The sequence below is a fragment of the Maniola jurtina genome, chromosome 25 (genome assembly GCF_905333055.1).
Source record: "Maniola jurtina chromosome 25, ilManJurt1.1, whole genome shotgun sequence".
Lineage (NCBI taxonomy): Eukaryota > Metazoa > Arthropoda > Insecta > Lepidoptera > Nymphalidae > Maniola > Maniola jurtina.
Genome location: NC_060053.1, coordinates 604,141 through 628,074, shown reverse-complemented (window position 1 = coordinate 628,074; position 23,934 = coordinate 604,141). Strand labels below are relative to the sequence as shown.

The 23,934-nt window shown below is 37.1% G+C and overlaps 1 protein-coding gene and 1 long non-coding RNA gene across 19 annotated transcripts in view; one reads left to right on the top strand and one right to left on the bottom strand.

Moving 5' to 3' along the window:
- Positions 1-23,934, bottom strand: part of LOC123878072 (heterogeneous nuclear ribonucleoprotein L) — a 366,077-nt gene that overhangs the window by 317,610 nt on the left and 24,533 nt on the right. The window lies entirely within an intron of this gene.
- LOC123878087 lies at positions 11,829-14,439 on the top strand. The gene is made up of 2 exons (XR_006798743.1): positions 11,829-11,882; positions 14,346-14,439. It is a non-coding gene; the product is annotated as an uncharacterized LOC123878087 (long non-coding RNA).

Below are 23,934 nucleotides of genomic sequence, written 5' to 3'. Positions count from 1 at the left end.
CGGGAATTTTGAAATTTTGAGTATTTGTTACTATAGCAGTTATAGAAATACACATTTTTTGAAAATTTCAACTCTCTACCTATTACGGTTCACGAGATACAGCCAACTGAAAGACAGACGCGCGGACAGGACGGAAGGACAGCGGAGGCTTAGCAATAGGGTCCCGTTGGAACTCTTCGGGGACGGAACCCTAACAATGATCAGATTGCTCACAAAAAAGGACAACTTACAATTTTTATTATAATGCATTCTCATAAGATTAATATTAGTGTCATGGATATAAAATGTGAACTAGATGTTCCACAAAGTGCAAAACTTCGCAATTTTCAGGGTTCCGCATCTCCCGAGAAAAAAGCCGTGAAAAGAAAGATAGAAAGAAAAAGAAAAGAAAAAAAATTGCAACTGTGCATTGTAAGGTCTTCATCTCCTGAGGATGCTCCGGTGTCGAGGCTAAACGTGCGTAGAGTGGTTTTACTGGTCGTGCGTGCCTATTTCTTGCTTGGTGGGTAACTTTTCCTGCATGTTTAGCAGTGGGAGGGCGGGCGGTGCATATCGCATGCTGCATGTTGCACTATACATATTTGTCTGGTTTAGCGGACTATAGCAAATTAAGCTTTTGGTTCCTTGTATATATCAAGGACTTCAGCAAAGAACGCTTCTATACAATATTCTCGTATAACCTTTTTGTTTTAGGTTAGAACTTAGATCCGTATTAGGTGAAATAAAAATTTGGCTATCCGAGAGTAACTTACGACTTAATCCTAAGTATAAAATTTATTCCATGTTGATAAAGCGGCTGGCGGGAAGTGGCTGGATATGGAAGGCTGAGGACCGGGTGTGGTGACGCTCTATAGGGAAGGCCTATGTCCAACAGTGGACGTCCACAGGCTGATGATGATGATGATGATGATGAAATTGTGTCTAAATGTGCCTAGCTAGTAAGCCGCGTCCAGTTCAAGTAGTTCGCTACACGCGGGCATCGTTTGGCATGAATCCAATTATTATTTGCCGGCCGATGTGACTCATAAAGACAGAGGGACGCAGGGGACTGTCCGTCCCGTATCCAGGCTTTACTAGTTTTATCATCATATCTCATCGTTTTTTAGGGTTCCGTACCTCAAAAGGAAGAAAGGAAAGGTGATCCTATCAATGTTCCTTAAAAAACCGGCCAAGTAAGACTCGCGCACTGAGGGTTCCGTACTCGGGTATTTTTTCCAACATTTTGCACGATAAATCAAAAACTATTATGCATAAAAATAAATAAAAATCTGTTTTAGGATGTACACGTAAAGCCCTTTCATTATGATACCCCACTTGGTACAGTTATCTTATTTTGAAAATTGAAACACATTTTAATTTTTTTTTTTAATGATGTAACCACAAATTCGCGGTTTTCAGATTTATTTCTGTACTTGTGCTATAAGATCTACCTATCAAATTTCATTATTCTAGGTCAACGGGAAGTACCCTATAGGTTTCTTGACAGACACGACGGACAGACAGACAGACAGAGAGACAACAAAGTGTAAGAGTATAAAGATTCCGTTTTTCCTTTTGAGGTACGGTACCCTAAAAAAGTATCCTGGGCGGAGCTTTTTTTTAAAAAGTCTGTCAACATGTAAGAGTAACATGGCTGCGATATTAAATTCCGATGTCACATATTGGTGAGCGTTTTAAAATTGCCACCGGGACAGCGAAACTTTCCGCTTGATGGACATTATAATAGCGACCTATAAGGCGGCTAGTATGGAAATTGTGATTATCACATAGCGATAATCGCAATTGTTATTGGTTGTAACTTGCAACAGTGCATTTCAGAGTGTCAGCAAGTCAAGATTGATTGTAAGGTGAAACTTTTAAAAGCTTCGTGCTTCAAGATAAGGTAAGATAGTAGGTTTGAGCCAATCACATTGTATTCTTTACCATCGTCTACTTCGTCCCACTATTAGATCACTAGCTGACGCCCGCGAATTCACCCGCGTGGATTTAGGATTTTTGAAATCCCGTGGGAACTCTTTGATTTTCCGGGATAAAATGCCTATGTCAGTTATAGCGACGCAAGCTACTTCGGTACCAAATTTCATACAAATCGGTTAAGCGTATAGGTTTTTAGGAATCCCGTGGAAACTCTTTGGGATAAAAAGTAGTCTATGTCCGTCCCCGGGATATAAGCTAACCTTGTACTTTCGTCAGAATCGGTTAAACTTTTAGGCCGTGAAAAAGTAGCAGACAAACAGACAGACACATTTTCGCATTTATAATATTAGTATTGATCATGATCAACCCATGGCCGGCTTACTACAGACCACTGGTCTCCTCTCAGAATGAATTTATTTATCACCTCAGTTTAAAGTGCCTTAAACCCATTTAATCATCGCATTTTATAACCACTCATCAAAACGTTTCACGGAATGGGGTATAACTCTCAAATCTTGAAATGCTATGAGCGTATCGTTCAGTTTAAAGACTTTAAACATGTTTATTAAATACTAAGTGCCCAAAACGGCACGTTTACGATCGGGAAGATGGTTAACGGTTGGCTGCTGTGTGGTCGATTTATGGCTGGAAGATATCTTCATACTACCATAGCGCACATACATACAGGATGACGGACTAGATGCTACCTACATTGTAATTGGGATGATGCCTATGTCAACAAGTGTAAATTAAAATTTAGAACACCCCCGACAAGTGAATGTTACAGTAACTAGAAAAGAGCTGATAACTTTCAAACGGCTGAACCGATTTTCTTGGATTATAGCTACGAACACTCTCGATCAAGCCACCTTTCAAACAAAAAAAAAACTAAATTAAAATCGGGTCATTAGTTTAGGAGCTACGATGCCACAGACAGATACACAGATACACACGTCAAACTTATAACACCCCTCTTTTTGGGTCGGGTGTTAATAAAAGCATAATGTTTTATAGAAAGAGAGAAATCTTACATCTTTGTAATGTGTTTTCTGGAACGAAGGCTGACTAACTGCGACGCCACGAACGTAGTTAAGAGGGCTCTCTCCGTCATTCGTTTCATACAATCGTAGTTCCAATTTCATTTGAATATTAAGCAACCAAAGTCTATGAAATTTTGCAGACATATTCTAGAACTAATATCTATGTCTGTGGTTTTCCAGATTTCTGTTAAAATATTCGGTTTCAAAGTTACGCGGTCTTAAAAATTTACATACAAATCTTGGAGCCCCTGTAATTTTAAAACTACATATTTTTAGAAAAATCTAAAACACCACAGACACAGATATTAGTTTCTAGAATATGTCTGCAAAATTTCATGGACTTTGGTTGCTTAATATTCAAATGAAATTGGAACTACGATTGTATGAAACGAGTGACGGAGAGAGCCCTGTTAAAGTAAAGGAAATAACCGGGCCTGCGGCTGACTTACCTGGAAAAGAAATAAGAAAATGCTTAATAACTGTGAAATCATAAAAACTCGGCCGAGGATCTCTACAAAGATAGGTTGTAAGTTCATTAAGAAAATAAACAAGATGTAGTTAAACACCTCTAAAACACATAGAAAATCGCAAGACAGTAAAATACAGTAATTCCGCTGTGCTAGTTGGAACGAAAGTAATAAAAATATCAAAACCGGGAATCGAATTCGTGACACCCAGCGGACCATAAAAAGGTCGTCAAAAGTTCAAAGCCTTCTACTAGGCGTTCATAAACACCGAAGAGCTTCTAATGTGTTTAAAAGTCACGCGAACCTTGATTATATTATAGAAAACCCTGCCCATTGCCACTTCAGCTTCGCAATCGAGCAATGTCGGTTACTCTGGTTCTCCAATGGATCTCCTCATTTCTGATTTGATCACGTAGAGCAAACTCTCTCTCCATCGCCCGCTGAGTGACTGACCTTTCTTATAAGTCCCATAGAATAGTATATTATCTAGCAATAACTTTGCACGTCTGCACAGTTTATTATACAACATTACAACAATTCTTCTAAAAGCAATTACACCGTGCACCACATTACGCCGCCACAATAAACAAGCCCGCACTGCACACCAGAGGATGCTAACTGTCGACTGTGATTTACACTTATTGAATTGTTCCTCATACTTACAATTACATAATATTTACTATAGACTATTTTTTTTATTATGCATCCATATATTATCTAGCAGGTATCTACAGTCTACACATCTGCACAGTTTATTACACAACATTACAACAATTCTTCTAAAAGCAATTTTACCGCGCACCACATTACCCCGCCACAATAAACAAGCCCGCACTGTACACCCGCTAACTGTCGACTGTGATTTACACTTATTGAATTGTTCCTCATACTTACAACTACATAATATTTACTGTAGACTATTTTTTTATTTTGTATCCATATATTAACAAGCAGGTATCTGCAGTCTACACATCTGCACAGTTTATTACACAACATTACAACAATTCTTCTAAAAGCAATTACACCGCGCACCACATTACCCCGCCACAATAAACAAGCCCGCACTGCACACCAGAGGACGCTAACAGTCGACTGTGATTTACACTTATTGAATTGTTTCTCATATTTACAACTACATAATATTGCTTGCACCAGGCAGTATCACACTACTGTTGTAATGGCGAAAGTTTGTGTGTATGCGTGTGTGTTTGTTACTTTTTCACATAGAAACTACCGAAATACCACTAGAAAATTTGGCTGTTTAGAATGGAGATAGACACCCTGGATTAACACATAGGCTCATTTTAATCCCGGAAAATTAAAGAGTTCCTACGGGATTTTAAGAAAACCTATATCCACGCAGACATCAGCTAGTTTTGAAATATTTGATTTCTTTTATCATTTTTCCCCCAATTTTTAATATTTTATTAAACGGTCCTTCTAACTTCTATAACCATGCAATATGTAAAAAAAATGCTGTGAAAGAATTCACCAGTTACGCTACAGTACCAACAGACATAAAACGCTCTCAAGTGTGCGCTGCATGCTTATTTATTGTCACTGCGCTTTGTGGGAAGTGTGGAATAATGTGTGTAAGTCCTTTAAATATGTGGCACACTGGTTCACTGCCACAGTTTAGCTATACTACAGTTGGGCATCTAACGGGTAGGCTTCAGAACTAAAAAATGCCTACAGCCTGCGTCACAGAATAACGAGATTGTAGGATTACTGAGCCTTTTTAGTGTCTCGTACCTAAAAAGGAAAACGGAACTCTTATAAGATCACTTTGTTGTCTGTCTGTCACTCCGTTTGTCGTGCCTGTCAAGAAATCCTATAGGGTACTTCCCGTTGACCTAGAATCATGAAATTTGGCAGGTAGGTAGGTCTTATAGCACAAGTAAAGGGCTTAGTTGCGGCGTGATTGACAAACAGACAAAAAACACACTTTTGCAATTATAATATGGGTAGTAATTAACAAGCAGATGAAAATATAGTCGTCGTCAGCTCGTCAAGGTTTTGAATATGAGTAGTAATTAATAAGTAAAATATCAGCTAGTCAAGGTTTTAAGTATGGGTAGTAATAAAATAAGTAAAATACATATCTATAGGTTCTGAGTAAAGTTATAAGCTCTGCATATTAATGTGACAATCAACCCCGTTTGCTCGACTGTTTTGTTGTTAGACTGTGGCACTTCGAAAGGGTATTTTCAATATCAAATTTTCCACAAGGGTACGTAGCGAATAAATACACAAAAAGCTTTCACTGGAGTACTGTAAACGTCCATCGGTACACTCGGGGCCAATGATTTAGCGTCCATTGCATATTGAATAATATTACGATGGATATTATGCACTATAGTGGACTTAAGTGGAGTTATTGGCCGTACTCTGCAAAATATCGAGGGACGTGTTCTTGTAACAACTAGCTTACTCTCGCGACTTCGTCCGCGTGAATTACTCAAATTTCAAACCCCTATTTCACCCCCTCAGAGGTTGAATTTTCAAAATACTTTCTAAGTAGACATCTACGTCATAATAACTATCTGAATACCAACAGTCCGATCCGTTCAGTAGTTTGAGCTGTGCGTTGATAGATCAGTCAGTCAGCTTTCCCATTTTAACCCCCGATCCAAAAAGAGGGGTGTTATAAGTTTGACGTGTGTATTTGTGTATCTGTCTGTGGCATCGGAGCTCCTAAACTAATGAACCGATTTTGATTTAGTTTTTTTGTTTGAAAGATAGCTTGATCGAGAGTGTTCTTAGCTATAATTCAAGAAAATCGGTTCTGCCGTTTGAAAGTTATCAACTCTTTTCTAGTTACTATGTAAAGTTAGAGGTGCATGCCCGGGATCGAACCCCCGACCTTTCGAATAGGCAGACGTCGTAACCACTAGGCTATCACGACCTTCATGGCGTATTATACATACCTAAATTTTAATAATGATGAACGGGAAAACTTTACAAGAATTCTGCAAAAAATCTCCTACAATCTCATATGAAGCTTTCACAGTTCGATGAAAGCAACCTACCCTTTTAACTAAACAAAGATAAATTTTCATTCTCTTGTAAAAGAATGAGGGAAAATAAGAAAATTGCTTACGTAAGGACATTGAAGCTCTTTGACTAATGAAATTGCAAGAAAATCAAAAGTTTTAACTTGTATGAAATCCTTTTTTTATTTTAATATGATTGCCAGGTTTTTCATAATGAAATAAAAAATCGGCCAAGCGCGAGTCGGACTCGCACACATCTTAATTTTTTTGTGATGTATCCATAAATTCCAAGCCTCAATAGCTCAACGGTTATAGGAGCGGACTGAAATCCGAAAGGTCGGCGGTTCAAACCCCACCCGTTGCACTATTGACGTACCCCACTCCTAGCACAAGCTTTACGCTTAGTTGGAGGGGAAAGGGGAATGTTGGTCATGATTAAATATGGCTAATATTTAAAAAAAAACACGTTTTTCGGGTTTTTTCCTTTACTATAAGACCTACCTACCTGCAAAATTTCATGATTCTAGGTCAACGGGAAGTATCCTATAGGTTTTCTTGACAGACACAACAGACGGACAGACACAAAGACAACAAAGTGATCCTATAAGGGTTCCGTTTTTCCTTTTGAGGTACGGAACCCTAAAAATTGATTTACTATAGAAAACAACAAAGCGAAAATCAGCATTCTACAATAAATGTACAAGCGTTTAATTACCCCATAAAAATTTCCATTTAAAACCCCAGAACTGCGTGAAAATTTTGCAAAAGCTCAGATTAGTTCCTCATAAAAATGCATAACTAATTGCAATCAATACAGCGGCCTCTAGAATGGAAATCTTATTAGTTGGTGCTTCGGACGGAATTAATTAAGGCTACCTAGAGAAATGAATTCCGCCAGTTTTGTTTCGCGGAAAACTTGTCCGGTGCAATTTCTTCGTGGTGTACGGTTTAAGGTAAAGGAGAAAACGAATTACGATACGATAAAAAAGAGGGGTGTTATAAGTTTGACGTATGTGTCTGTGGCACCGTAGCTCCTAAACTATTGAACCGATTTTAATTTAGTTTTTTTTTTTGTTTGAAAGGTGGCTTGATCGAGAGTGTTTTTAGCTATAATCCAAGAAAATGGGTTCAGCCGTTCGAAAGTTATCAGTTCTTTTTTCTAGTTACCGTAACCTTCACTTGTCGGGGGTACAGCTCGCTGACAGACAAACAGACAGACGATTACGATTTATGCTCAAAGCAAACTTTGGGTTAGTGATATTTTTTTAGGGACCCTTTCACTAAGCCTCCGCTGTCCGTCCGTCCGTCCATCCGTCCATCTGTCTGTCATCGGGCTGTACTTCGTGAACCGTAATACGTATTTTTCAATAAGTTTTACGGTTCACGTTTTATATTAATTAAGTTCAATTACTTATTTACTTAATTTTTAAAATTACAGCATTTTTTTTATTATTTACTTTTCGCTTGTAATCTGTAGCTTGGGCAGCTTTACAAGCGTCTGAAAAGTTTCCACTCCCATTGTTTCTGCGAATTCCGGCTTGTTGATATTCCCGGCTATACCGGATATGAATATACATTGAATATTCAATATTCAACCGCCCGTTCTTTGTTCAGACTTTTTTTCTTCTTTTTCTTGGCGTGATTTTAATCCGTATGATTTATGCTCAAAGCAAACTTTGCTTAGTGATAATTTTTAACCCCCGACCCAAAAAGAGGGGTGTTATAAGTTTGACGTGTGTATCTGTGCATCTGTCTGTGGCATTGTAGCTCCTAAACTAAAGAACCGATTTTAATTTAGTTTTTTTTTTTTTTGTTTGAAAGGTGGCTTGATCGAGTGTTCTTAGCTATAATCCAAGAAAATCGGTTCCGCCGTTTGAAAGTTATCAGCTCTTTTATAGTTACTGTAACCTTCACTTGTCGGGGGTGTTATAAATTTTTAATTTACACTTGTTTCATTTGATGCCAAGCAACCTTGACAGCAATCTCACCACGAGTTTTTGAGCACGAAATTTTTACATTGCTACAATCGAAATAGAAATTGGCTAAGTTTCTCAGTCCTTACATCCCAGGGAAATACATAGGCTACTTTTCATCCCGGAAAATCAAAGAGTTCCTACGGGATTTTAAAAAACCCCAGAAAAAGACGAAGTCGCGGGCATCATCGAGTATTTAAATAAAGAATAGCTTGAGGTCTTTCTACTTTATCGACTACTATAAAACTTCTTAATGGCCCCCTATTTCGGGCACTGTGAGAACGAGATAGCGTTGCATTCGTTATATTTCAACGTTTGTGGAAAATGTGACCGAAACGAAGAGGACAAAGTTAAATTTATTTTATGGATGTCCTTGAAATATATTATCACTCGAATAGAATAGGCAACGAAAATATACTGATTTTATATGTACAAGACCTAAACATAGACTTAAAGTGTTATTTCCCTCAAAAACAAAAACCTCTATAAGAAAACTAGAAAAGAGCTGATAACTTTCATACGGCTGAACTGATTTTTTTCGATTATAGCTAAGAACACTCTCGATCAAGCCACCTTTCAAACAAAAAAAACTAAATTAAAATCGGTTCATTCATTTAGGAGGATTTTTATTTCTTGTACAAAGGTAGGGAACCCTTTGTATAGATAGACTTGTTCTCTACAACAACCATAATTGATGGAAACCAATGATATAATAGATTTTTATGACTATCACTAATCAAACTATGACTCAAAATTTAAAAAACCCCCGACACAAAAACCTCTATAAGAAAACTAGAAAAGAGCTGATAACTTTCAAAGCTGAACCGATTTTCTTGGATTATAACTAAGAACACTCTCGATCAAGCCACCTCTCAAACAAAAAAAAACTAAATTAAAATCGGTTCATACGTTTACGAGCTACGCTGCCACAGACAGATACACAGATACACACGTCAAACTTAAAACACCCCTGTTTTTGGGTCGGGGGTTAAAAATTAAGGCCTAGGTTAAGGAACGGGTTTACCTAGAAGATTCCAATTCAGTCATGCTTTAAACGATAAATCCCTAGAATTCCTCAATACCTAAACCAAACGCTTTAAGCGAGTAATAAGTCTTTCAAGACATTCCATTGAACGTAATTGATTCCGAACTTCAAACGCTTTCAGACAATTATTTTCGTACATCGAAGCCAAACCGACATACAACAATAGCGTCAATGAATGAAACTCGTGTAAACAATTACAGATTTGATCCAGACTGTAAAGGTCGGCACACATTGACGGAACAAACGCGCCGAATCTATTTTCATATTTTAATGACAACTTAGCGGTTAATTGCAACTAAGATGATAGTCGTTTATGAAGAAAAGGTAAGATATTACAACAAACCACTAACTCGATCTAGGCAAAAACGCGCTTTTCTAGAAACCACTAAAATTTCTCAATACCTGAACCAAACGCTTTAAGGGAGTAATAAGTCTTTCAAGACATTCCATTGAACGTAATTGATTCCAAACTTCAAACGCTTTCAGACAATTATTTTCGTACGTCGAAGCCAAACCGACATACAACAATAGCGTCAATGAATGAAACTCGTGTAAACAATTACAGATTTGATCCAGACTGTAAAGGTCGGCACACATTGACGGAACAAACGCGCCGAATCTATTTTCATATTTTAATGACAACTTAGCGGTTAATTGCAACTAAGATGATAGTCATTTATGAAGAAAAGGTAAGATATTACAACAAACCACTAACTCGATCTAGGCAAAAACGCGCTTTTCTAGAAACCACTAAAATTCCTCAATACCTGAACCAAACGCTTTAAGGGAGTAATAAGTTTTTCAAGAAATTCCATTGAACGTAATTGATTCCGAACTTCAAACGCTTTCAGACAATTATTTTCGTACATCGAAGCCAAACCGACATACAACAATAGCGTCAATGAATGAAACTCGTGTAAACAATTACAGATTTGATCCAGACTGTTAAGGTCGGCACACATTGACGGAACAAACGCGCCGAATCTATTATCATATTTTAATGACAAGTTAGCGGTTAATTGCAATATCAGATGATAGTTATTTATGAAGAAAAGGTAAGGTATTACAACAAACCATTAACTCGATCTAGGCAAAAACGCGCTTTTCTAGAAACCACTAAAATTCCTCAATACCTGAACCAAACGCTTTAAGGGAGTAATAAGTTTTTCAAGACATTCTATTGAACGTAATTGATTCCGAACTTCAAACGCTTTCAGACAATTATTTTCGTACGTCGAAGCCAAACCGACATACAACAATAACGTCAATGAATGAAACTCATGTAAACAATATTACAGATTTGCTCCAGACTGTAAAGGTCGGCACACATTAGCACAACAAACGCGACGATGCCATTTTAACGGTTCCGTACCGAAAAACGGAACCTTTATAGGATCACTTTGTTATCTGTCTGTCCGTTTGTTGTATCTGTTAAAACCTGTAGAGTATTTCCCATTGACCTAGAATCATGAAATTTGGTAGTAGGTAGGTCTTATAGCACAAGTAAAGGAAAAAATCCGAAACCCGTGATATTGTAGTTACATCGCAAAAGAAAAATTAAAATGTGTTCATGAATAAATAATTAGTACCTATTTTCAATTTTCAAAGTAAGATAACTATACCAAGTGGGGTATCATATAAAAGGGCTTTACCTGTACATTTTAAAACAGTTTTTTATTAATTTTTATTATGCATAGTTACAAAAATAGTTATAAAAATACCCGAACACGGAACCCTCGGTACGCGAGTCTGACTTGCACTTGGCCGGTTTTTTTGTTCATTAACATGTTCTTAATATTTAACCAACATCTGCCTATTTTTGTAATTCTCCTATAAAAAATATATATTTACTAACGCCGCGTCATGTAATAAATGTGCATCTACCCTAACCTTTCCGGGTTACGATGTATCGTGCGAATAGACCGCAAACCTCGCCTTTGTGACGCAACTGTTTGTCTGTACGATTATAACTCTTCAACTCACTACATGAAAATGATTGATGTGGTGTTCTATGTTTTTTCACTCGTAATTCAAATGGGTCGACAGTTTTTACAGAGCTGTTATAGTGAAGCCGGAAATATATCACCAATGTTATGAAAACCTGAAAAGTTCTGCAACATACACGCCTTTACCTAACCAGTTTTGGACTGGATATATATATACAGGGTGTTTGGTAATTAGTATATAATGACGACACGTACCCATGCTACTTTGATCTGATAAATACAATGCTGAAGTATAATTGACGAAATGAAATGACCCTGTATACAGGGTGTTACCAGAATTCTAGCAAAAACGAAAACGGGTGATAATACTGATAATTACTTGCTGACAAACTACTATAAAAAAACTACGAAAAAATTTCTATACTTTTCAAATTGTTTTTGTTGTATTATTTCAAAAAGCTCACAATATATTGCAATTAAAACATCTAACTGACGCTTGAGGTCAACGTTATGTAAATATGTCACTTGGGGTCAATGCCGCATCGTAGGTGGGCAATCGACCCGAGTTTTGCACGCTATATATAGCGTGTTTCAAAAATACTAAATGATTTTGACCCTAAGTTTTTGCTGAGCGGTCTCCTCTCAGAATGAAGGTATTTGGTTAGGTATATGAGAACTTTCAGCCTTACCCACGTATTAACCTTCAGGCAAGACCAAATCTCAAAGATCAAAACATAATAGTCCTCGTTCCAAATCGTCCATTCAGATACCTCGTGATCATATCTGGTATCTATCACGGTCTGGGTGCATTCCAATAACATACTATACTTCCAATGACGTCACATACTATATGTGTTATTATGAGGAGTATTCGGATATTGGTACACCAATGGTATTAGGTATGTCCAATTGAGAAGCGTACGATTATATTCACGCGGGTACTCGACATTGCTTAGTGGTAGGGTTGCCACTTGCCACAGAGCGTGTTGCTAGTGATGGCATATGGATCCGAGACATAGTCGCTAACTATAGACCTCATAAGAAAGGGGTTATTAAAGGAGCGGACCAACAAATTCCTGAAAAGCCAGCAACGCGTCGGCGGTTCCTCTGGTGCTGCAGATGTTCATGGGCGGCGGTAATCACTTAACATCAGGTGACCCGCCTGCTCGTTTGTTCATTTTTTATTTAGAAAAAACCATAACGAAGCAATGGATTGATTGCATAATATTTTGTGTGGATATAATATTGTGTAGTTCAAGATCCCTCGGGAAATCGAAGAGTTCCTACGGGATTTTTATAAACATAAATCCAGGCCAAGTCGAGATAATAATATGATCTACTAAAATCATGAAACATTGTTATTTGATCTAGTTTAATTTCCCGGTTTTACTTTTTTACCCGACTGCGGCAAAGGCAAAAGGAAGGGTTATGAATTTAGCAGTCTATGTATGTATGTGTGTATGTTTGTATCCAGATTTTGTGTGTTCCACCGTAGCACCTAAACTACTGGGCCGATTTTAGGTGTCAAATGTCAATCGATTCGTCGTAAAGGTCCGGGTGACATAGGCTACATTTTATACCAAAAAATTAACCTAAAGGATATTAAGTACATGAAAAAAGTAGGGGTCTCCAAATTTTTTCTTTGCTATTGTATTGAGTGGGGTGTCAAATGAAAGAGGAAAAAATTCTGAGTTCATAAATATAAAATGCACTTACTACAACATTAAAATATACCAAGCGACAGAAAAACAATTTTACTATAATATTTAGCGTTTATTAAAACGATCGCAGTCGCGTTTTAGTTTTCAACTTTTTTTTTTTTTTTTTCTTTAAATCTGGCTTTACTCTGATTAGCCAATGTCAAGTTTGTGATATTTTCAAGTTATTGAATTTATACAAGTATGGACTCCGTCTGCGCTGGCGCCCGCCGACATACGCGCGGCGCCCCTTTAGAGCGCTTCCCAGTCAGTTCCACCACCAAAAAACACCAACTAACACAAAAACCAGCCACTCTTAACAAAAAAAACACTCCAAACAAGCACAGCACGCGCGCCAGCAAACGCCATCACAGACGAAGTCCCTTTCAACTTTTATCTTGTTAATTTTATGTATTTTTTGGCAGCCCTGCATCAAAATCAGAATAATCTGCTATGCGTGAATCAACGTAAGCTTGCAGTGTAGTGGGCTGGCTAATCGCCAAACTATTTAGGACGGCTGCACACTGTCGATTGTCTTTTTAATAGTTTCGTGTGATGGGAGATGTCCGACTACTAAAAATACCAAAAATCCATCCTAATACATATTATAAATGCAAAAGTGTGTCTGTCTGTCTGCTACATTTTAATTACACAACAGTTTAACCGATTCTGTCGAATTTGGCACAGAGTTAGCTTATACCCCGGGGGCGAAAATAGGCTACTTTTTATTTATTTATTTTATTTATTTATTTTTCATGTACCAAAATTGTAGTTACAAAGTTATGATAAATTAAGCTATGTACGAGTACAAAGGAAATGCTTATCTCTAAAAAGAGATTTCTTCCAGCTTCTCCGTGCAGGTTGTGATTTTATCCCAATAAAATGAAAATCAATAAGTTCGCCCGTGGGAGCTCACTGATTTTCCTAAAGACCCAGGAGCATAATTTTATTAGATTTTAAAATCGTGTAAACTTGTTGTACCATTGCAAGTTAAAGTTTTTGCCACATACAATTCTTCATTTCAACATATTTTGTTTTTTTTTTTGCAAATTTTTGCCCAAAAGATTACAGAAACGGATTATTTTAAGACTAGTGACCGTAGCGACCTTTGCACGGTACTTATTTCAACAAACACAAAATCCTACTAATATTAAAAACGCGAAAGTTTGTATGTATGGATCGATGGATGGAAAAAAAATCTTAAAAATCCTGTATTTTTCGAAAGTTCAAAATATATTGCAAATAAAACATCTGACTGACGCTAGAGGTCAACGAACGTTCAATAAATCGGTCACTCGAAGTCAATGCCGCTTCGTAGGTGTGGCATTGGCCCGAGTTATGCACGCTATACAATGCGGGTTCGAGATATACTAAATCACAAAAACTACAAGATAAGGCAAATGGTTATTGGCATTGGATTGTGTTAAGGTATAATAATAACGTTCTGGTCACACCCTGTATAGACGCCCTAATGAAAAGCGCGAAACACAGGTGACAACGGACACACCTACCGAAATACGCGATCACCCAATAAATTATACCCACCTCGATGACCTATCTCACTAACCGCGGGGTCAGGATCTTGTCACATTAGCGGGAAAGAAAAAATATATATGTCACAAGTATATTGTCAAAGCTGTGATATTACAATTTCGCTAGTTATATTATTTCCGAGGGAAGGCTGCGGTGCCCGTAACACAGGTTTCCCTAGTACGGGTATCAAAGCACTCCATCTGGTATCACAGTTATCGTGTTTACTTTTACGGTCTGCTATTTTTAAGGAGTTCATTTATTGTCAAAACTGTTTTTTTTTGGCTTAATAAATATATTATTATAATTAAACGGTAGATTGTCAATTGACTTCGTTTCTTACAATTTATCGGCCTGGTTTTCGTGACATTGTAATGTCACGGGGTCTTTATAGTGACATAATAAAAAATATAGGTATATTATGAGTGTAATATCACGGTTTTGAAAATACCCCTGCGAAATATACAGTAATCACAAGCCAGAAACCGCAACGACAGTGCGTTTAAATGTCTATTCCAGTGGATCCCAAAGTTGACTGGGCTACGACTCATCTGATTTAAGTTTACACACTCGGGACCCACCTCTAGGAAATTTAAGCGTTAGCAATATTAATAAAGGACTTTTGAAATAACAAACTGTTTTAATACAATCTTTTATTACTTAATTATATAAATTTAATGGGAAGGATGAAATTGTTTCCTATGTTTCGCCATTACAGTTTTGACATCAACTTCAACTTTAGTTACTTTTAATCGCAGTGAGTTTGATAAGTCCAATTTATTTCGGTATTTAGTTTTAATTCGGACGGTTGGTACTATAGGCAGGGCCCACTCAATATTCGCTCGCGACCCACTGTGGGTCGCGACCCATAGTTTGGGAAACCCTGGTCTATTCTATACTAGCCGACGCCCGCGACTTCGTCCGCGTGGAATTAGGTTTATCAAAATCCCGTAGGAACTCTTTGATTTGTCGGGATAAAAAGTAGCCTATATGTTAATCCAACAAATCGATCCCGAAAAATCAAAGAGTTCTTGCCGGCTTTTAAAAACCTACTCTACTGTAGTCGTGTAGTTAATTAATCAACAATTTTTCGTGGAGTCCGTACAAAATGACTTGTATAATCCATCCAGCTTGTATAAAAAAGTCGTGGCCTAGTAAAATGTATTCTGTATTTCCCTCTCTTTCAACAGCATTAATTACCATGAGAAATGTCTACCGGCTAAACTGTCACAACATTTTCTAGATTGAAAAATTGGGACTAATCTTCGTTTTTTTTGTGTCCGCGGTTTACCAAGTGATTAGTGAGACATTTTTGGAGTATGTATCTATGTGGAACATTGATATACTTCTTCGAAAAATGCAGGATTAGGCCTAGTCAAAATAGACATTCAAGGTTATATAAATTCGCATAGAGTTAAACAGTTAAACAATAATTCCTTATGATTATGTTAGTAATGTTAGTACTTAGTAAATAAATAAAGTAGCCTCCGTGGCAACTCTAGACGCCCGATGGCCTCAGCTACCTAATGTTTCGTTATTGGGCAGCGACCCCCAGAAATAAAGATAAAACGCACGTAACTCCTAAAAACAGCTCCCATGCTTAAGAGGGGTCTCTCCGTCACTCGCTCCATACAAACGTAGTTCGTCTCTCATTGGAATACTAACCAATCATACTCAATGGAATTTTGTAGAAACGTTCCGCGAACTAATATCTATGTCTGTGGTTTTCCAGATTTCTTTTAAAATATTCGGTTTCAAAGTTACGCGGTCTTAAAAATTTACATACAAATCTTTGAGCCCCCGTAATTTTAAAACTACATATTATTAGAAAAATTTCAAACACCACAGGCACAGACACTATTTTCTAGAATATGTCTGCAAAATTTCATGGGCTTTGGTTGCTTAATATTCAAATGAAATTGGGACTACGATTGCATGGAGTAAGTGACGGAGAGAGCCCTGTTAACAGGGCTCTCTCCGTCACTTACTCCATACAATCGTAGTTCCCATTTCATTTGAATATTAAGCAACCAAAGTCCATGAAATTTTGCAGACATAGTCTAGAAACTAATATCTGTGTCTGTGGTGTTTTAGATTTTTCTAAAAATATGTAGTTTTAAAATTACAGGGGCTCAAAGATTTGTATTTTTCTTTAAAAAAAGGCCCAACTTTGTGCTCGTTTTTCTAGACAACGAAGCAATTTAATGAAATTTGGAAAAACCACAGACCTAGAAAATTTAATGAATATTATGTAGTAAAAAAATTATCGTTATATATTTTATATTGTTATAATTATGTGGGAACTACGAAAACCAGAAATTACACCCAGAAATCTTGAAAATTTCGTGCTGTCTCGATTTGTGCAAGCGGGGTGGTGAAGTGCGGGGGACGACACGTGAAACTGACAGAAACTGACAGTCTAAACACACGGGCCACATTTAGACTGCACCCAACTCCAAACTTGTCGATAGGTCTAACTAAATACACTGGTACATTTCAACTTGCGTTAGACGTATGCGTTACCTACTCAGACGTTGCCTGTAGATAAAAATATGTCTCATGTTTGCTGGCAATAGCGCATGCATCAAACCCTGCAAGTTGCAACTCTCTTGCAACCTATTCCTCACGCAATACGCACAGCTTTAATATTATAATTTTTGACAATGTATATAAATACTATATATAATGTATGTAAATACTATATGTAATGCCATATCACAGGTCACTCTCTGATTTATTGCTAACAATTTACTTCCAAATGCAAAGAAATCTAAGAGTGTTGAATTCACACTGCCCAATACCAGGACCTTAAATGACATAAATTCATTGATAAATAATCATATGTTGAAAATAAAGGAGAACCCCGTGTTTCTCGGTATAATGTTAGATGCAAAGCTTCTATGGAACACCCACATATCAACACTTGATGGTAAACTCAGCTCTGCTGCTTACACTGTTAGAAAAATTCGACAGGTACTGACGTGGAAACTGCAAAAATTGTATATTTTGCCTATTTTCACTGTACTATGTCTTACGGACTCTTGCTATGAGATAAAGCGGTAGATATTGAGAAAAAAATGTATTACAGAAAAGGACAGGACGTGCAATTTATAATTTAAAACCGCGCGCTGCCATACAATAAAAATATAAGGAAATAAGTACCTTATCTATTATCTTATAGTAGCTTCTAAATATATTTACAACTAGCTAATGCCCGCAGCTTCGCTCGCGTGGATTTAGGTTTTTAAAAATCCCGATCCTTTCATTTCCCAGAACAAAAGTTGCCTCTCCGTAATAGCCCGTCCCCGGGATGCAACTTGTTTCTGTATCACGTAAGAATATTTAAACGGATGATCCTTTTCAAATCCCGAGGAATCACCAGGATTTAGGAATGCAATTTCTTACAGCATCAGGGTTGAGGTCAACGACAAAGTGTTTACTTGGTATAGATACCTTCAATATCAATTAATAATCGACACTTTTTAAATCCCATTAGCTTTAGTAGTCAGGTCCCCTGCAACATCAGGGTTGAGGAGTTGGAATCCAAATTTTTTATTGAACAATGTCGCAAACTTTCTTTATCGATTAAAAAAACTACCCAAAATTACGCAGTTAGGTTACCTGCCAAATTTCATGGTTTTGAGTCAACGGGAAGTACCCTAGAGGTTTTCTTGACACACACGACAGACAGAGAGATAGACAACAAAGTGATCCTATAAGAGTTCCGTTTTTCATTTTGAGGTACGAAACCCTAGAAAACGTAGGAACGGCATTCCGAACCAGTGGTAAATTTTTCTGACCATCCAAAAACACTTTGAAGTTTACCTAAAAGTTTACAGGAATAAAAATTTATCATTGTATTCCATTCCATTTCATTCTATTCCATTCTGTTCAAAGATAAATAGATAGTAAAAATATTTGTCACCGAAACAATAATTTACGATACATCGACCAATATCAATTTTACTGATGACAATCTGACTATTACCAAAGTGAACGACTACTATAATATCTATTATATACGACTAACATAATATGTATTATAAATTGTGTGCCGTTTGCATTCTCACTAGGTTCTCATTAAGTTTGTTTTATTTGGTTAAACTTTCTGGCATTTATATTGTTATGACGTTTAATTGGCAAACAGTCTGTTTATTGGCTGAAACTCAAAAATTCAGCCAATCACAACAAAGAAAATATTGTAATAATGATTGATGCAGCTTTCTGTAATTGAAAACAAAATATTTGACATTAACTTGAATGTGACAGTGTTTTCCGAATAGGGTTGCCAGAGGCCCCGTATTTTACTGGTTACCCCGTATTTCAGGATACAGAAACCTGTAATTATGAAAATAAAATACGGGGCAAATAAAACTAAATATTTTTAGGGTTCCGTAACTCAAAAGCAAAAAAGAACTCTTATAGGATCACTTCGTTGTCTGTCAGTCTGTCCGTCTTTCCGTCTGTCCGTCTGTCCATTTGTCCTTCTATCCGTCTGTCATGTGTTCATGAACAAATATTAGTATTTTCAATTTTCAAAGTAAGATAACTACATATGTCAAGTGGGTTATCATATGAAAGGGCTTTACCTGTTCATTCTAAAACAGATTTTTATTTATTTTTATGCATATTTTTTTAATGCATAACATGCATAATAATTTTTTAATGCGTATTTGATTTCTCGAGTAAAATGTCGGAAAAAATACCCGAATACGGAACCCTCGGTGCGTGGGTCTGACTCGCACTTGGCCGGTTTTTTACAAATTCAGCAGGAGCTGGCTGGCGAAATCAAACACTGACGTTATGTCCAGTAGAAAGAATATTTTCCTTTTGCGGCAATGCGTAGCCGAAACCCACTCGATATTGATCATGGTCGTAGCCAAGGCGGCGGGGCTTGGTTTGAGGATGTAAGCCTTTTTTTATACAAGTTAGCCCGAGACTTTAATCTTTTCTAGTGGTAAGTGATGATGCAGTCTAATTTCTTGGCCGTTAGGGCCATACTAACCATATAACTAGCCATGACCGAAGCCTCCCACCAGACCAGAAATTTTGAAATGGCGACTGCGCCTGGGAAGCCGTCAAAAACCTAAGCCTAAAATAATACTTACACTATTTCTTGCATTTGCTTACCAATTTTTTTTGGAAATATATCAAACATTTCGCGCTCACTTCACTCGCGCTTTGAATTTCTATTACTTGGTGTAAACCCCGCAATTTCGTTTGCATGAATTTAGATTTTTAAAAATTCCGTGGGGGATTTTCCGGGCTAAAAAGCCGCCTAAAAAAAATGTCTGGGATGCAAGTTACCTCTGAATAGTAAGTACCAAAATTTTGGTAAAGAAGATGGGCCGTGAAAGGGTAACAAATAGATAGGCAAATAGATATACTGTCGTATTCGTAATATTAGTATGGATAGGAAGCTTTAAAAATAAAATCTTGCTATGGCTAAACTCGTTTCCCTTTCACTTTATTTTTTTCTGTATTGAACCAAAAACACTTACGCTCACTGCGCTCGCGCTTTTTTATTGTTGTATTTTATCTCACTGTCAAATTGAAAGGCGAAATTCCACTAACCAGGTAATTAGCCCATAAAGTTGAGCGAATGTTTTTTTCCTCATGACAGGATTCAGTTCCGGCCCTAATAAAACCTCTCCCGCAATCGATTCCTGGCTACGGCCATAGTATTGATACTGTGAAGGTGGAATTACAAATTAAATGTAATTTTAAGTTGAAATGAGAAGATTGTATGCATGAAATGTATAACATTTTGCTTTACAACACTAAGAGTTTTTAAAAGCTATTTAAATAAATAAATCTTTTATTTAAAACCACATTGCAAACACAGTTCACCAATCAAGACACGGCAACATACAGAGAAAAAATACAAAACTTACAAATAAACTGAAATATCTAAATAGGCTTTCCATGTATTTCAGAGAGAACCACCGCCTATTTCTTCAAATACTTCAAATTTTCAAATTTCTTCAAATCTAAACCCCGTATTTTTGATGGTGGTAGCCTGTAAATCAAAAAGAGCCAGGTGGCAACCCTACTTCGACCTAGACAGAATGAAAAATTGTTTTCATTACTCGGTATGCCTACTGCCATAGTGTGACAGAAAGTGTGACGGTAGTTGTGACCTCTGATTGGCCGACTCTCTTTCACTATTTGCTAAAATTGATGATTGCAACAACAATTTTTTCTTTTTTGTAATCGAAAACAGAATACGGACGTCAAACAGGTTGACTAATTGCAATCATTTCTGACCGGCTAACATTGTTCCGCTAGTGGCTCAAACTCACTGTCGCAGCAAGAACATGGTAAATTCAGCCAATCACAGCAATTTGAAATTTGGTTATCACAAATGTACCGATCTAGGAACCGAGAATGCACGAACCAGGGCAGATAGAGATAAGAACAATAATATCATACGTAGGAAATCGACGGGGGATCGTTGGCAAGGATAGCCTTAAAAAGTACTAACAACGCCACTGTTTCAGAGGTCAAAAACATTTCGTTAGCTCGTTACTACAATATTTCGTCCAATTTGAATAATTCCACGCATAAATCGACTCCGAAAACAAACAAATAAACAGACATAAAATGATAAAATATTGCAACTTGTACACTCGCGGAGTTCGAACTTGTGCCAAATAAATTTGGTTCATGACTTTGGTAACATTTAATTGGGCATGATGTAGTTTACAATCAAATTACTGTTGAACTGTATTTTATTCGGAACCATATTTCTCTACAAAGTAACAAGATAAAGCTCAATACTGTTAGATATCATCAATAAATGCAAGTATTATAAAATAATGTATACAATTTGTAGTGTTAGAAACGTGGCAACCCTTCGCGATGGTAACATTTAAGAGTTGTGAGCTGTCAACAGCGATGACAGTTAGGACAGTCGAGTGAATCATTAGAAAAGCGATTGGGTGAAAGCTATATTGTGTAAAATGCATGTAGAATGATATCATTGTGAATCTTAGAATAAGTACGCAGTTGTGAATATCTAAGTAATGGCTTAATGGAGCTTAATGTCTTCAATATACAATATATATAAACCGGAGAACTGTGTTTGACTACCTAGCAACAGTCCCAAGAAGCTCCGAATGACGTAGAAGGTCAGGCTCTGTTATTAATACTAAAACCCGACTACGCTGAAACATAATTTAAAACATATTTTGGTCGCTTGATTATTTTATTTAGAAAGTAATAATACAGATTTTCACAAATGTTAAAAATACTTAAATACAAAAATTATAAAAAAAAATATCATCCAAATCACTGTAACGAGGCAGGGTGCCCAGAACGCTGGCTGCGTTAACTCGTTGAATGGCCAGTCTAATATGCTGACCAAGGTAACTGCCAGATTTCCGGTCACCCGTGGACTCCACAAGACGGGATGAGAGATCCATAAAAAAAGGATCTGGCATCCTCGCCCCAAGATACCCTTTATGAGCCTTGCTCTTGACAGACATCGTAAAAGGATTTCTTTTTCTCGAGATACGGAACCCTATAAGACATATAAAATCGTCACGTCGTCGTATCGTCGCGCAAAGCTGTCACCCCTGATCCATACAGAGCTCATGAAATATGAAACAAGTGTTGGTTACATAAATTCAGATGGATTCAGTTTCCGACGACCGCCGTACTCAAAGCCCCCGTTTGTCAACTCAGTTTTGTTTCAAGGTCGAAGATCATTTGCACGAATAATGCCCAAAAGACGTCACAGTTTTTCGTATGTTGTCGGTTGAATAAAAGAGTTGAGTTTTGGATTAATCTTTACTTATAACAAAGATTTGTAAATTGAACAATTGAAAAGAGCAACCGAGTTTCTTGCTGGTTCTTCTCGGTAGGAGCGGCATTTCGAACTAGTGGTAAATTATTTGACGATTCAAAACCACTTGTAAAAGTTTATTTGAATAAAATACTATTCTATTCTATTCTATTTATCCTGACTGACAGATCTATAAACGCACAGCCTAAACCGCTGGGATTAGGAACTTGTTTTTTTTTTTTTAAATGTACAATGCCTCATTTACACGACAGCTTTACAACGTCCGTTAAAAGAGCTTCCAAACAGAACAAATGTAGTCCCAAATATATGTTCACACGTCAACGCAAAAAGGTCTCATGTAAATGAGGCCTTACCTTTTTTGAATAACTAACTTGACTTTGAATTTTAACAATAGGTTCCTATTTCAAATACCGCATCGGGTTAGTGCGGGGGTTGTGCTGGGCGTCCCCACCCAGATAGCCATCTTGACCTGTCACGTACTATACACAGACAGACAGATAGACACACTTTCGCATTTGTAATATTAAGTACTAGCCGATGCCCGCAACTTCGCCCGCGTGGATTTAGGTTTCTCGAAATCCCGTGGGAACTCTTTGATTTTCCGGGATAAAATGTAGCCTATGTGCTAATCCAGGATATTATCTATCTCCATTCCACAGCCAAATCCGTCAAGTAGTTTTTGCGTGAAGGAGTAACAAACAAACATACACACACACACACACACACACACAAACTTTCGCCTTTATAATATTAGTGTGATAGTGTGAAGTGTAATGGATTTTAATGTTGGGGAAAAAAATCTATTTCTAGCGGTCCTTACTCCCTTACTCTACAATATCCAAAAGCTCAGAAACTCTATATTTCAAGGGCTACTAAAGGTATAAATTAAGGTACATATTCATGTAGAGATACTTTTAAGAATAGAAATAAATGGGTCGCGTTAAACTTGGAGGCTTCAAACTCTCCGCGAACCAAAGTTAGACATGTCTGGAGTCTAGACAGTTTAATATTTGAGGCAGGTCGCGGCCTATATAACTTTGGCAGTTAGTTATGTTTGCACGGAAGAGTATGATGCGATATTCTTGTGTTCCGTATTCTTTTTGGAGTTCCGTACCTCAAAACGAAAAACGGATCTAGTATAGGATCACTTTGTTGTCAGTCTGTCCGTCTGTCGTGTCTGTCAAGAAAACCTATAGGGAGCTTCCCGTTGATCTAGAATCAGGGGCAAGTAGCTAGATCTTATAGTACAAGTAAATGAAAAATCCGAAAACCGTGAATTTGTGGTTACGTCACAAAAAATTAAAATGTATTCATGAACAAATAAAGTATTTTCAAAGTGAGATAACTATAAGAATTGTGATATCATAATACAAAAGGCCTTTAAGTATCTGTACATTCTAAAAACAGATTTTTTTAAATGCATAAAGTTTTTGATTTATCGTGCAAAATGTCAGAAAAAATACCCGAGTACGGAACCCTTGCTGCGCGAGCCGGTTTTTTTTTAATTTTTAAATTTATA